Raw genomic sequence first — 14312 nt, forward strand, 5'->3', positions numbered from 1 at the left:
ACTCCGCTGCTACGAATCCCTAGCTTGCATCTCCAGAGTAGTCGCTGACTGGTGGAGTAAGCAGGCAACAAAGAAAACAACAAGCCTTGGAGTCAGTAATGGGTAATCAGTTTAGATAAGCAGCGAGCCAATACAGATTTAACAAACAGAATCAGGATCAGTGAGTAAAACTAATTCTCATGATTGTTGCTCAAGGGCGCTAAGGGGAAACACTATTACTCTTGAGGATGCACCATTATTGAGGCCACTAGGGGAGTGCACTATTAGTATTCAGGCCACTATAGTTAATGTCTCCAAAAATATTAGTGCAATATTACTATTGGAGCACTATTGCTATTGGGGCCATTAAGGAGGTGCACTATTGCTATTGGGGACATTAAGGGGCCGCACTATTGCTATTGGGGCCAATAAGTGGGCGCATTACTGCAATTGGGGCCATTAGGGGCTAACCGGTTGGAAACGGAATACTCTTTAAACATTGCCAAGTTTAACATATAAATATCCCATACACACCCTCCCTCCTTATAGCAGAAAAACCCCACTACCACCCACCAACTCCCTCCCTACCCCACAAACCCCACCACCTCCCTCCCTATCCCACGAACCCCCACCACCTCCCTCACTATCCCACAAACCCCACCCCTCTCCCATATAACCTCTCAAAAGTAACTTTTAATTTTTTGCAAACACATTTTCTATAATGCTAAATTCCTCTAACATTTTTGTGTTCGGAATTGCCTGTTCAGCAATTGCACTACCACAGCCAGACTTGGCGCTGGCTACTCTGGGTAGCAGAGGCTAGGGACCGCAGGTTTTCACCCTTTAACCCCTGTACAGGGATCTGGACTCCGCTGCTACGAATCCCTAGCTTGCATCTCCAGAGTAGTCGCTGACTGGTGGAGTAAGCAGGCAACAAAGAAAACAACAAGCCCTGGAGTCAGTAATGGGTAATCAGTTTAGATAAGCAGTGAGCCAATACAGATTTAACACACAGAAGCAGGATCAGTGAGTAAAACTAATTGCCATGATTGCTGCTCAAGGGCGCTAAGGGGAAATACTATTACTATTGGGGATGCACTATTATTGAGGCCACTAAGAGAGTGCACTATTAGTATTCAGGCCACTATAGTTAATGTCTCCAAAAATAATAGTGCAATATTACCATTGGAGCACTATTGCTATTGGCGCCATTAAGGAGGTGCACTATTGCTATTGGGGACATTAAGGGGGCGCACTATTGCTATTTGGGCCAATAAGTGGGCGCATTATTGCAATTGGGGCCATTAGGGGCTAACCTGTTGGAAACGGAATACTCTTAAAACATTGCCAAGTTTAACATATAAATATCCCATATACACCCTCCCTCCTTATAGCACAAAAACCCCACTACCTCCCACCAACTCCCTCCCTACCCCACAAACCCCACCACCTCCCTCCCTATCCCACGAACCCCCACCACCTCCCTCCCTATCCCACAAACCCCACCCCTCTCCCATATAACCTCTCAAACCTAACTTTTAATTTTTTGCAAACACATTTCGATAATGCTTAATTCCTCTAACATTTTTGTGTTCGGAATTGCCTGTTCAGCAATTGCACTACCACAGCCAGACTTGGCGCTGGCTACTCTGGGTAGCAGAGGCTAGGGACCGCAGGTTTTCACCCTTTAACCCCTGTACAGGGATCTGGACTCCGCTGCTACGAATCCCTAGCTTGCATCTCCAGAGTAGTCGCTGACTGGTGGAGTAAGCAGGCAACAAAGAAAACAACAAGCCTTGGAGTCAGTAATGGGTAATCAGTTTAGATAAGCAGCGAGCCAATACAGATTTAACAAACAGAATCAGGATCAGTGAGTAAAACTAATTCTCATGATTGTTGCTCAAGGGCGCTAAGGGGAAACACTATTACTCTTGAGGATGCACCATTATTGAGGCCACTAGGAGAGTGCACTATTAGGATTCAGGCCCCTATAGTTAATGTCTCCAAAAATATTAGTGCAATATTACCATTGGAGCACTATTGCTATTGGGGCCATTAAGGAGGTGCACTATTGCTATTGGGGACATTAAGGGGGCACACTATTGCTATTGGGGCCAATAAGTGGGCGCATTATTGCAATTGGGGCCATTAGGGGCTAATCGGTTGGAAACGGAATACTCTTAAAACATTGCCAAGTTTAACATATAAATATCCCATACACACCCTCCCTCCTTATCGCACAAAAACCCCACTACCTCCCACCAACTCCCTCCCTACCCCACAAACCCCACCACCTCCCTCCCTACCCCATGAACCCCCACCACCTCCCTCCCTACCCCACAAACCCCACCACCTCCTTCCCTATCCCACAAACCCCACCACCTCCCTCCCTATCCCATGAACCCCCACCACCTCCCTCCCTATACCACAAACCCCACCCCTCTCCCATATAAGCTCTCAAACCTAACTTTTAATTTTTTGCAAACACATTTTCGATAATGCTTAATTCCTCTAACATTTTTGTGTTCGGAATTGCCTGTTCAGCAATTGCACTACCACAGCCAGACTTGGCGCTGGCTACTCTAGGTAGCAGAGGCTAGGGACCGCAGGTTTTCACCCTTTAACCCCTGTACAGGGATCTGGACTCCGCTGCTACGAATCCCTAGCTTGCATCTCCAGAGTAGTCGCTGACTGGTGGAGTAAGCAGGCAACAAAGAAAACAACAAGCCCTGGAGTCAGTAATGGGTAATCAGTTTAGATAAGCAGTGAGCCAATACAGATTTAACACACAGAAGCAGGATCAGTGAGTAAAACTAATTGCCATGATTGCTGCTCAAGGGCGCTAAGGGGAAATACTATTACTATTGGGGATGCACTATTATTTAGGCCACTAAGAGAGTGCACTATTAGTATTCAGGCCACTATAGTTAATGTCTCCAAAAATAATAGTGCAATATTACCATTGGAGCACTATTGCTATTGGCGCCATTAAAGAGGTGCACTATTGCTATTGGGGACATTAAGGGGGCGCACTATTGCTATTTGGGCCAATAAGTGGGCGCATTATTGCAATTGGAGATATTAGGGGCTAACCTGTTGGAAACGGAATACTCTTAAAACATTGCCAAGTTTAACATATAAATATCCCATACACACCCTCCCTCCCTATCCCACAAAAACCCCACTACCTCCCACCAACTCCCTCCCTACCCCACAAACCCCACCACCTCCTTCCCTATCCCACAAACCCCCACCACCTCCCTCCCTATCCCACAAACCCCACCCCTCTCCCATATAACCTCTCAAACGTAACTTTTAATTTTTTGCAAACACATTTTCGATAATGCTTACTTCCTCTAACATTTTTGTGTTCAGAATTGCCTGTTCAGCAATTGCACTACCACAGCCAGACTTGGCGCTGGCTACTCTGGGTAGCAGAGGCTAGGGACCGCAGGTTTTCACCCTTTAACCCCTGTACAGGGATCTGGACTCCGCTGCTACGAATCCCTAGCTTGCATCTCCAGAGTAGTCGCTGACTGGTGGAGTAAGCAGGCAACAAAGAAAACAACAAGCCCTGGAGTCAGTAATGGGTAATCAGTTTAGATAAGCAGTGAGCCAATACAGATTTAACACACAGAAGCAGGATCAGTGAGTAAAACTAATTGCCATGATTGCTGCTCAAGGGCGCTAAGGGGAAATACTATTACTATTGGGGATGCACTATTATTTAGGCCACTAAGAGAGTGCACTATTAGTATTCAGGCCACTATAGTTAATGTCTCCAAAAATAATAGTGCAATATTACCATTGGAGCACTATTGCTATTGGCGCCATTAAGGAGGTGCACTATTGCTATTGGGGACATTAAGGGGGCGCACTATTGCTATTTGGGCCAATAAGTGGGCGCATTATTGCAATTGGAGCCATTAGGGGCTAACCTGTTGGAAACGGAATACTCTTAAAACATTGCCAAGTTTAACATATAAATATCCCATACACACCCTCCCTCCCTATCCCACAAAAACCCCACTACCTCCCACCAACTCCCTCCCTACCCCACAAACCCCACCACCTCCCTCCCTATCCCACGAACCCCCACCACCTCCCTCACTATCCCACAAACCCCTCTCCCATATAACCTCTCAAACCTAACTTTTAATTTTTTACAAACACATTTTCTATAATGCTAAATTCCTCTAACATTTTTGTGTTCGGAATTGCCTGTTCAGCAATTGCACTACCACAGCCAGACTTGGCGCTGGCTACTCTGGGTAGCAGAGGCTAGGGACCGCAGGTTTTCACCCTTTAACCCCTGTACAGGGATCTGGACTCCGCTGCTACGAATCCCTAGCTTGCATATCCAGAGTAGTCGCTGACTGGTGGAGTAAGCAGGCAACAAAGAAAACAACAAGCCCTGGAGTCAGTAATGGGTAATCAGTTTAGATAAGCATCGGGCCAAATCAGATTTAAGAAACAGAATCAGGAATAGGGTGTAAAACTAATTCTCATGTTTGCTGCTCAAGGGCACTAAGGGGAAATACTATTACTATTGGGGGTGCACCATTATTGAGGCCACTATAGTTAATGTCTCCAAAAATAATAGTGCAATATTACCATTGGAGCACTATTGCTATTGGCGCCATTAGGGAGGTGCACTATTGCTATTGGGGACATTAAGGGGGCGCACTATTGCTATTGGGGCCATTAGGGGCTAACCTGTGGGAAACGGAATACTCTTAAAACATTGCCAAGTTTAACATATAAATATCCCATACACACCCTCCCTCCTTATCGCACAAAAACCCCACTACCTCCCACCAACTCCCTCCCTACCCCACAAACCCCACCACCTCCCTCCCTATCCCACGAACCCCCACCACCTCCCTCACTATCCCACAAACCCCACCCCTCTCCCATATAACCTCTCAAACCTAACTTTTAATTGTTTGCAAACACATTTCGATAACGCTTAATTCCTCTAACATTTTTGTGTTCGGAATTGCCTGTTCAGCAATTGCACTACCACAGCCAGACTTGGCGCTCGCTACTCTGGGTAGCAGAGGCTAGGGACCGCAGGTTTTTACCCTTTAACCCCTGTACAGGGATCTGGACTCCGCTGCTACGAATCCCTAGCTTGCATCTCCAGAGTAGTCGCTGACTGGTGGAGTAAGCAGGCAACAAAGAAAACAGCAAGCCTTGGAGTCAGTAATGGGTAATCAGTTTAGATAAGCATTGGGCCAAATCAGATTTAACACAGAGAATCAGGATCAGTGAGGAAAACTAATTCCCATGACTGCTGCTCAAGGGCACTAAGGGAGAGCACTATTACTATTGGGGATGCACTATTATTGAGGCCACTAAGGGAGTGCACTATTAGTATTCAGGCCACTATATTTAATGTCTCCAAAAATAATAGTGCAATATTACCATTGTAGCCACTATTTGGGGCCATTAAGGAGGTGCACTATGGCTAATGGGGCCAATAAGGGGGCATACCATTGCTATTGGTGCCTTTAAGTGGGCGCACTATTGCTATCGGCGCCATTAAGGAGGTGGACTTTTGCTATTGGGCCCATTAGGGGGTGCACTATTGGTATTGGGCCTATTAAGGGAGCGCACTATTGCTATTTCGGCTATTAAGGAGGCACACTATTGTTGTTAAGGCCAATAATAGCGTGCACTGTGCATTGCTACTGGGCCCATTAAGGGGGAACACTATTGCTGTTGGGCCAATTAAGGGGGAGTACTATTGATATTGGGGCCATTAAGGGGGAGCACTATTGCTATTGTGGTCATTAAGGGGGAGTACTATTGCTATTGGGGCCATTAAGGGGGAGCACTATTGCTATTGTGGTCATTAAGGGGGAGTACTATTGCTATTGGGGATCATTAAGGAGGTGCACTATTGCTATTGGGGCAGCCCTAACTACTAATGACTTACCTGGCACGAAGTATCGGCAGCATTGCATCTTCATCTTCACATCGAGCTCCATTTGTCGGCTGATACTTTGTTGCTTCCAGATGTTGTATGTTTCTGTAGCAAATGAAAGACCTCCAAGGAAGAAAAGCAGAAAAGTTATGAGAAAACACCCCAATACAAATACGCTGTTAGAGAATTCAGAATGCCTGATCTATGAAATGCCTGAATGTATGTGGCCGTCTATAGCTGATGCAGGCCATAGATTGTAAGCTCCACTGCTGTAAGGATCTCTTGGTACTACTGTATTTACCCTTGTACAGCGCTGTGTAGTATGTTGGCGCTTCATCACTTCAGAATAATAGTAATTATATAGTCGCCTCATATTTCTCTTCTGTTCTCGCTGCTTTATGGGATTTGCACTAATTATATGATGAATTATAAAACACTTCACAACAGATTGATTATTACTTAGCCGAACAAAGTACCCTGTTTCCCTGAAAATAAGACATATCATGATTTTCCAGACATATCATGATTTGAGGATGCAAAATGATTTTTCAGGCTTTTTGAGGATGCTTGAAATATAAGCCCTACTCCAAAATTAAGCCCTGCTAACAGTTAATTTAAAAAGTCAATTTAAAAAGTGTCCAGGCAGCTATACATGTAAAAAAGTTAAACCTTTTTGAACAAAAATTAATATAAGACACTGTCTTATTTTCGGGGAAACGCGGTATCTCTACGGACACATACAAGATATTTATATATAACAATTAGAATCCAGAATTAGAAAAAAGAAAAGTGTGCGGGTTGCCAGGGAGCAAGAGATAAGGGGTTAACACATCAGGTGAAGGTTAATAGATGAAGGGTTTTACAGACACCTATTGCACCATGGGAATAGGAGGTGATCAAGATCTAAACTATAGATGGAAACGCGAACTCCAGAAACACCTGGAAACCATGATGTGGGGAGCACAACAATGTAATAAAGCATGAAACTTACTTTATGAAAGTCCGAAGCTCCTGAGAATTATTATACACTTGACACAGCTGTAATACACAGCTGACGGCCGCACTGTATGGAGGCGCTATCTCCCTCCATACACGTCCTGCAATGCCAGGACATAAAAAGACTATGGGGCCGTCACTAAGGGGTTAATCACCTTTTATTTACTTCATATAATAAATCTCCTTACCCTCCAGTTATTGTGTTTTATTTGATGTTCCGTCTTTTTCCGACTTCTGACTTATCGTCTCTCTGTTTACATTCAGGTCTCCCTCCAACTGACTGTAACAAAATGGCTGCTGCGACCATAGTAACCGTGGTAACAAGGCCCATACTGGCTCTCTGACTGCCCCTCTGCACAACAATGTAATAAAGCATGAAACTTACTTTATGAAAGTCCGAAGCTCCTGACAATTATTATACACTTGATAAAAGAGGCCGGTTGTGGGCTGAGAAGCATGCTTTCATGAGGAGCTGCTCCCATAGAGAAATGGAGGAAGGGAGACATTGCCTGGCGTGGAGCTGAGCGCATTCATATTACACATTGCTATATAACACTTCTCTCCTCTCAGCTGGTGGCTTCTCTTTATCTTCTATCATTTTCTATCAGTTACCTTGTTACCCTCTTACTGTCTATATTTATGCCCAGTAGCCGCATGCACGGTTTTCAAAATGGCTGCTGCTGCCATGGCAACATCAGTGATAATGCCCATGCTGGCTGACTGTTGCTATGGATATAACACATTTGGGGGTATGGCTGACAGTGAATTTCAGGGAATGGGTGTAGCAGGTGGGCTTTGCATAGTATCGGGTATCAGAAGGGGCCCCAACAAACCTCGGCCCTGATGTAGACATAGGGGTAGGGCAAGAAAGTACGAGCGTACAATACCTTCACACCGTCAGCACTTTGTATTCGCTGGTCCACACGGGTTTCTTCATATTATACCGTGGCAGATAAATGGCGGATGATCTGTTGTGTTCCATGGTTGGCAGTTGAATATGATGCATTATGGGATGTAATATGTAATCTAACACACAGGGGCGGGGCTTATCCATACTGAAAATGGGAGATTTGTGACCTTATCTAGCAGCCAATCACATCGCAGCTTTCACTGATTACACTGCAGTACCATCTCTATTATATATTTTGCTATGTATTGTGAGTCCCACCAGAGGACCTGTTACTGCGGCTGACGGAAGAGACTGTTACTTAGATTATGTGTAACGCACGGCATTGCGGTCTGTATTTGCCCCCATTATACAATGTACAGTGCTGGGTAGTCGTTACATACACAATCAGAATTGTATCATTTTCTTATATTTTTACTATTTCCAGAGGTTTCAGTAATTTGCATTAACCCCTTAGTGCCTGAGTTTTTTTTGCTTTTTTCCATTTTTTTTCATCCTCCCTTTTAAAAGATCATAACTCCTTTATCCATCGACGTCGCTGTATGAGGGCTTGTTTTTTGCGGGACGAGTTGTATTTTTCAATGGTACTATTTATTGCACCTTATAATGTACTAAAGAAGTTTTTAAAAATTCTAAGTGGAGAGAAATGGAGAAAAAATGACATTCCGCCATCTTTCGGTGCGTCCTGCTTTCACAAACTGCAACAAAAATGACCTGATAACTTTATTCTATGAGTCAGTACGATTACTACGATACTAAACTTATCGAGTTTTTTTTTTTTGCTGTACTACTTTTTCAAAAATATTTAATTTTTTAAAAATGATTTTTTTCTCTCCCTTTCCTGCGTGCAATAACTTTTTTATTTTTCCGTCAATATAGTTGTGTTGGGGCTCATTTTGTGCAGTACGTCCTGCCGTTTCCGTTGGTACCATTTTTGAATACAAACGGCTTTTTGATTGCTTTTTATTACATTTTTTCTTGGAGATAGGATGACCAAAAAAGCTAATTTCTGGTGTTCTTTATTTTTTTCCGAACGTCGTTTACTGTGTGGGGTTAATAAAGAATTACTTGGGTAGATCGGACTTTTATGGATGCAAAATACCATACACATATCTTTGCTTTATTATTTAGATTTTTTTTATTGCAAGTATGGCAAAATATTTTGTTTTTTTTAATTTTATTTATTTTATTTTTTTTAAACTAATTAATAAAACTTTATTGTTTTTACTTTTACACTTTCTTGTAGTCCCCGGAGGGGACAACAACCAGTGATGCTTTGATCGCTCCTGCAGTATGATGTAATGGCATAGCATTACGTCATTCTGCATTCTGGCAGGCAGCCTATCAAGCCACCCCATGTGAATGACTTGATGGCCATACTGCCAAGACAGCTGTGGGGCCTTTCAGAAGGGTCCCGACTGCCATGACACATGCACGGCTCCCCCAATATCAACGTGGGGGGGGGCACACAGGACCCCCAAACATCGATCAGGGGCCGATTGCAGCTATTGCCCGCTGGTGTCAGCTGTAATAAACAGGACATAAAAAGACTATGGGGCCATCATTCAGGGGTTAATCACGTTTTATTTACTTCATATAATAAATGTCATTGCCCTCCAGTTATTGTGTTTTATTTTATGTTCCGTCTTTTTCCGACTTCTGACTTATCGTCTCTCTGTTTACATTCAGGTCTCAGTCTAACTGACTGTAACAAAATGGCTGCTGCGACCATAGCAACCATGGTAACAATGCCCATACTGACTATCCCTCTGGATAGAGAACATTTGGCGGTGTGGCTGTCGTTAACTTTGATGGCCTAATTTATCAAATCTGTCCTTGCTGCTCGTAGTAACCAATCACAGCTCAGCTCTTATTATTTATACTGCTGAGGTATAAATTCCCCTGGGATAATCTATCAATCATACCGTGTTTCCCAAAAAATAAGACCTACACTGAAAATAAGCCCTACCCTGATTTTTGGCTATTTTGGGAGAGGCTTCAAATACAAGCCCTCCCCGAAAGTAACCCTTTACAGAATAGACTTATAAAATAAAATATCAATTTTTTCAAAGCACACCCAAACAAAATCATCGCTGCGGGATTGCTTTCATGCCATTGCTTTCAATGAGGCGACTGCAGCGTTGGCCCATTGAAAGCAATGGGATAGCATTGCACTCCTCTGCCACAGCTGTGGCAGGGGATTCTTTCGTCCCCGCAGGGAGTCCCATCATCACTGAATACTGTGAAATTGCTGTCACATTGTTCAGTGATGAAATGACCTTCGTGGAGCAGCTGCACTTCTCCAAGAACAGCTGCTCCAGTGAAAGTGCAAAGTTTCATGCATTCCATATATAAAACTTTGCCCGTTCACACGTTTTCCACTCATGTGAGCAGAAAAAATGAAGTAAAATGGAAATAAACTACATTTTTTTCCCCATTGAATTTAATAGGAATTTTAAAAAATGGAAAGCAAATGGAAAGGCTTCCGTTTGCTTCTATTCCATCAGGTTTCTGTTTTTTGGAATGGAAAATAACGCTGCAGACTGCACTATTTTCCTGTCCAAAAAAACCCGGAAACCTAAGGGCGCATTCAGATGACCGTATATCGGCCGGTTATTCACGCTGGCCGATATACGGCGTCTCTCTCTGCAGGGGGAGGAGGCTGGAAGATCCGGGAGCAGTGCTCTGAGCTCCCGCCCCCTCTCTGCCTCCTCTCCACCCCCTCTCCGCCCCTCTGCACTATTTGCAATGAGAGGTGAGGCGGGGGCGGGGCTAAATTTGGGGAATTAGCCCCGCCCCTGCCCCACCTCTCCTCATTGAAAATCTTGCAGGTGGTGGAGAGGAGGCAGAGAGGGGGCGGGAGCTCAGAGCACTGCTCCCGGCTCTTCCAGCCTCCTCCCCCTGCAGAGAGGGACACTGTATATCGGCCAGCATGAAAACCCACCCGATATACAGTCGTCTGAATGCGCCCTAGGGGAACAGAAGCCTTGCCACTTGCTTTCCGGTTTTTGAAAACCCATTGAAAACTGTTGTTTTTTTCCATTTTTGTTCAGTTTGTATTCTCCAAAAACAGAGCAGAGAGATGAAAACTCTGAACTGATGCAGGTGTGAAAGCAGCCTAATTGGTCAGAGTTTCAACCCAATTAGAAAAAATAATTGGTACTCCTGATTCTGCAGCTTGTCCTATCTTGTTACATATTAAGCAACTAAATAGTTAATAAAAGTGGATGGGCATGCATAAATGCCCAGAAAACCAGCGTATTTGCAGCATTTTTATGCAAGAAATCAGTGTGATTTTGTTTGTTTTTTTACGCAGGTAAATATATTCACAGACCAAAATCTGCAATACGGGTGCATGAATTGTCATCCGCTAGCCCTGCCCACCGGTCATGATTGACAGTTTTCTAGCTATTGCACTGCAAACCGAGAAAACTGCTAATCAGGGTGAATGGGCAGATTAGCAGCGCCTCATGAATAAGCTGGACTCATCGCTTGCTGGGAGCTGCAGTAAAGAATAACATATTATATTCTGTTTATTTCCTCTGCCAAGATCAATTTTATTGATCAGTTTTATAGTAGGGATCAATTTTCAATCAGTTTATGGATCAATTTGCGAGGATTTACAATACAGCAGTTACAGTGCCCTGTAACAGTATTTGCTCCCTTCCAGGATCTGTCTATTATTGCATTTTTGTCATAGTAAATGGTTTCTGACCTTTATATAAAAAATGAGAAGTATTAGAAAAAAAACCTAAGTAAATGCAAAACTGTTATCATATTATTATATTTATTTATGAAGCATAGTATCTAGAAGCCCGACACCCAATGAAATGAAACAGTAACTGACTTAAAGGGGTTGTCTCGCGCCGAAACAGGGTTTTTTTTTTCCATAGGCCCCCCGTTCGGCGCAGGACAACCCCAAAGGATGTGTTAAAAAAAATTATTACTTACCCGGATCCCCGCTCTGCGATGTCTTCCTTCTTCCTTCTTCTTCCTTCACCAAGATGGCCGCCGGGATCTTCACCCACGATGCACCGCGGGTCTTCTCCCATGGTGCACCGTGGGCTCTGTGCGGTCCATTGCCGATTCCAGCCTCCTGATTGTCTGGAATCGGCACACGTGATGGGGCGGAGCTACGAGGACCAGCTCTCCGGCACGAGTGGCCCCATTCACCAGGAAGAAGACCGCACAGCGCAAGCGCGTCTAAAAAGGCAAGAAGACATCAGAATTAGACGGATCCATGGCGACGGGGAAGCTAGCAACGGAGCAGGTAGGTGAATAACTTCTGTATGGCTCATATTTAATGCACGATGTACATTACAAAGTGCATTATTATGGCCATACAGAAGTGTATAACCCCACTTGCTGCCCTGAGACAACCCCTTTAAGCTTTGTTTAAACCTGAGCTAGGGCTTTTTTAACGTTTGGCTAAGCGGAGAGCCTGATTCGGCATATGACTGGCATTAACCATACACGACCAACTCCATTGACTATAACGGTGTCCATTGGACTTATGGCATGCTGCCCAGCCTTTAACTGCAGGCCTAGTGAGATTTCATGACACTTAATATGGCTCCCAATGGTGCAGTCTTTATGGTGTAAAGCTCTCTCTCTGACTCAGCAGTTCAGTGGCTCAACGATCCACCAGAGCTACAGCAGCTACAATAGTCTGACTATGCACCTTATCTCTGAACAGGAGGCTCCAGGGATTCTCTCATGGCTAACACATTTAGGACGCACCCAACCTCTCAGCAGGCTTCTAGAATTCCTCTCATGGTGCAGGATTCAGGCCACACGCAACCTTCCACAGAACTCACACCTGCTTGTGCGCTTCACCACTGCGGCCAGCACAATGACATCTTGCATGTCACCCCATGGCTTTTATACTTAAACAGATAACATAATAACAAAGTAGCATAGTATGTTAGGCTGAATGAAGACAATCTCCATATATTTCAGCCTCTTTCAACCTCCCGTTGGTCCAAAGGAAGGCAAAAAAAAACCCCATTAAGCCAACTGAGCTCATTTGGAGGAAAAAAACTCCTTCCCGACTCCATATGGCAGTCAGAGTAATCCTTGGATCAACGTTTGATAGTTCCTACCTCACTGCAAGACCCGGATCAACAACCCACTGGTCACCTAATGTCTATATCCTGTAATATCATAGCACTCTAAAAAGATGTCTAGTCCCCTTTTAAACTCTTCTATGGATTTTGCCATCACCACCTCCTCAGGCAGAGAGTTCCATAATCTCACAGGTATTACAGTAAAGAACCCCCTTTAACAAACAGAATCAGGATCAGTGAGTAAAACTTTTTGCCATGATTGTTGCTCAAGGGCACTAAGGGGGAGCACTATTACTATTGGGGATGGACTATTATTGAGGCCACTAAGAGAGTGCACCATTAGTATTCAGGCCACTATAGCTAATGTCTCCAAAAATAATAGGGCAATATTACCATTGGAACACTTTTGCTATTGGGGCCATTATGGGGGCGCACTGTTGCTATTAGGACCATTAAGTGGGGGCACTATTGCAATTGGGGACCAACTTGTTGGAATCTTAACACCCTTTTTAAACATTGCCAGGTTTAAAATATAAATATCCCATACACACCCTCCCTCCCTATCCCACAAAACCTACCTACCTCCCACCACCTCCCTCCCTATCCCACAAACTTTGCCCCTCTCTCATATAACCTCTCAAATCTAACTTTTAATTTTTTACAAACACATTTCCTATAATGCTAAATTCCTCTAACATTTTTGTTTTTGGAATTGCCTGTTCAGCAATTGCACTACCACAGCCAGACTTGGCGCTGGCTACTCTGGGTAGCAGAGGCTGGGGACCGCAGGTTTTCACCCTTTAACCCCTGTACAGGAATCTGGACTCTGCTGCTACGAATCCCTAGCTTGCATCTCCAGAGTAGTCGCTGACTGGTGGAGTAAGCAGGCAACAAAGAAAACAACAAGCCCTGGAGTCAGTAATGGGTAATCAGTTTAGATAAGCATCGGGCCAAATCAGATTTAACAAACAGAATCAGGATCAGTGAGTAAAACTAATTGCCATGATTGTTTTTTGTTTTTTTTAATTCAAATCTTTTTTATTGAAAGAGATTCTTTTTCTGGCGTCCAAAGACACCTTCAACATACATACAGTACAAACGCAGAAAACCCCAAATACCCCTCCCCCCAAGAAACATAATCCAATAGTCTCTCTCGTACTATTTAAGTACATCGCTGCAGAGTCCTTTGATTGTCGATATTTCCAGTTAGATAAGGTACAGTCATTGTAATTCGATGTTACCTGTAATGCAAAGGTTAGCGCAACTACTTCCTTCCCTCTCCACTCTCTTTCCCTTCCACAATATCTGCATTCCAGTGGATATTAGCATTACCTTCTAAGTAAGTCATTCTCAAGTAAACCAAAGGTATGCAGCCATTTGAACCATATACCGTAATATTTCTGTAATGTCTTTCTTTTGCAGTAAATACTTTTTT

Source organism: Eleutherodactylus coqui, chromosome 3 (genome assembly GCF_035609145.1).
Source record: "Eleutherodactylus coqui strain aEleCoq1 chromosome 3, aEleCoq1.hap1, whole genome shotgun sequence".
Lineage (NCBI taxonomy): Eukaryota > Metazoa > Chordata > Amphibia > Anura > Eleutherodactylidae > Eleutherodactylus > Eleutherodactylus coqui.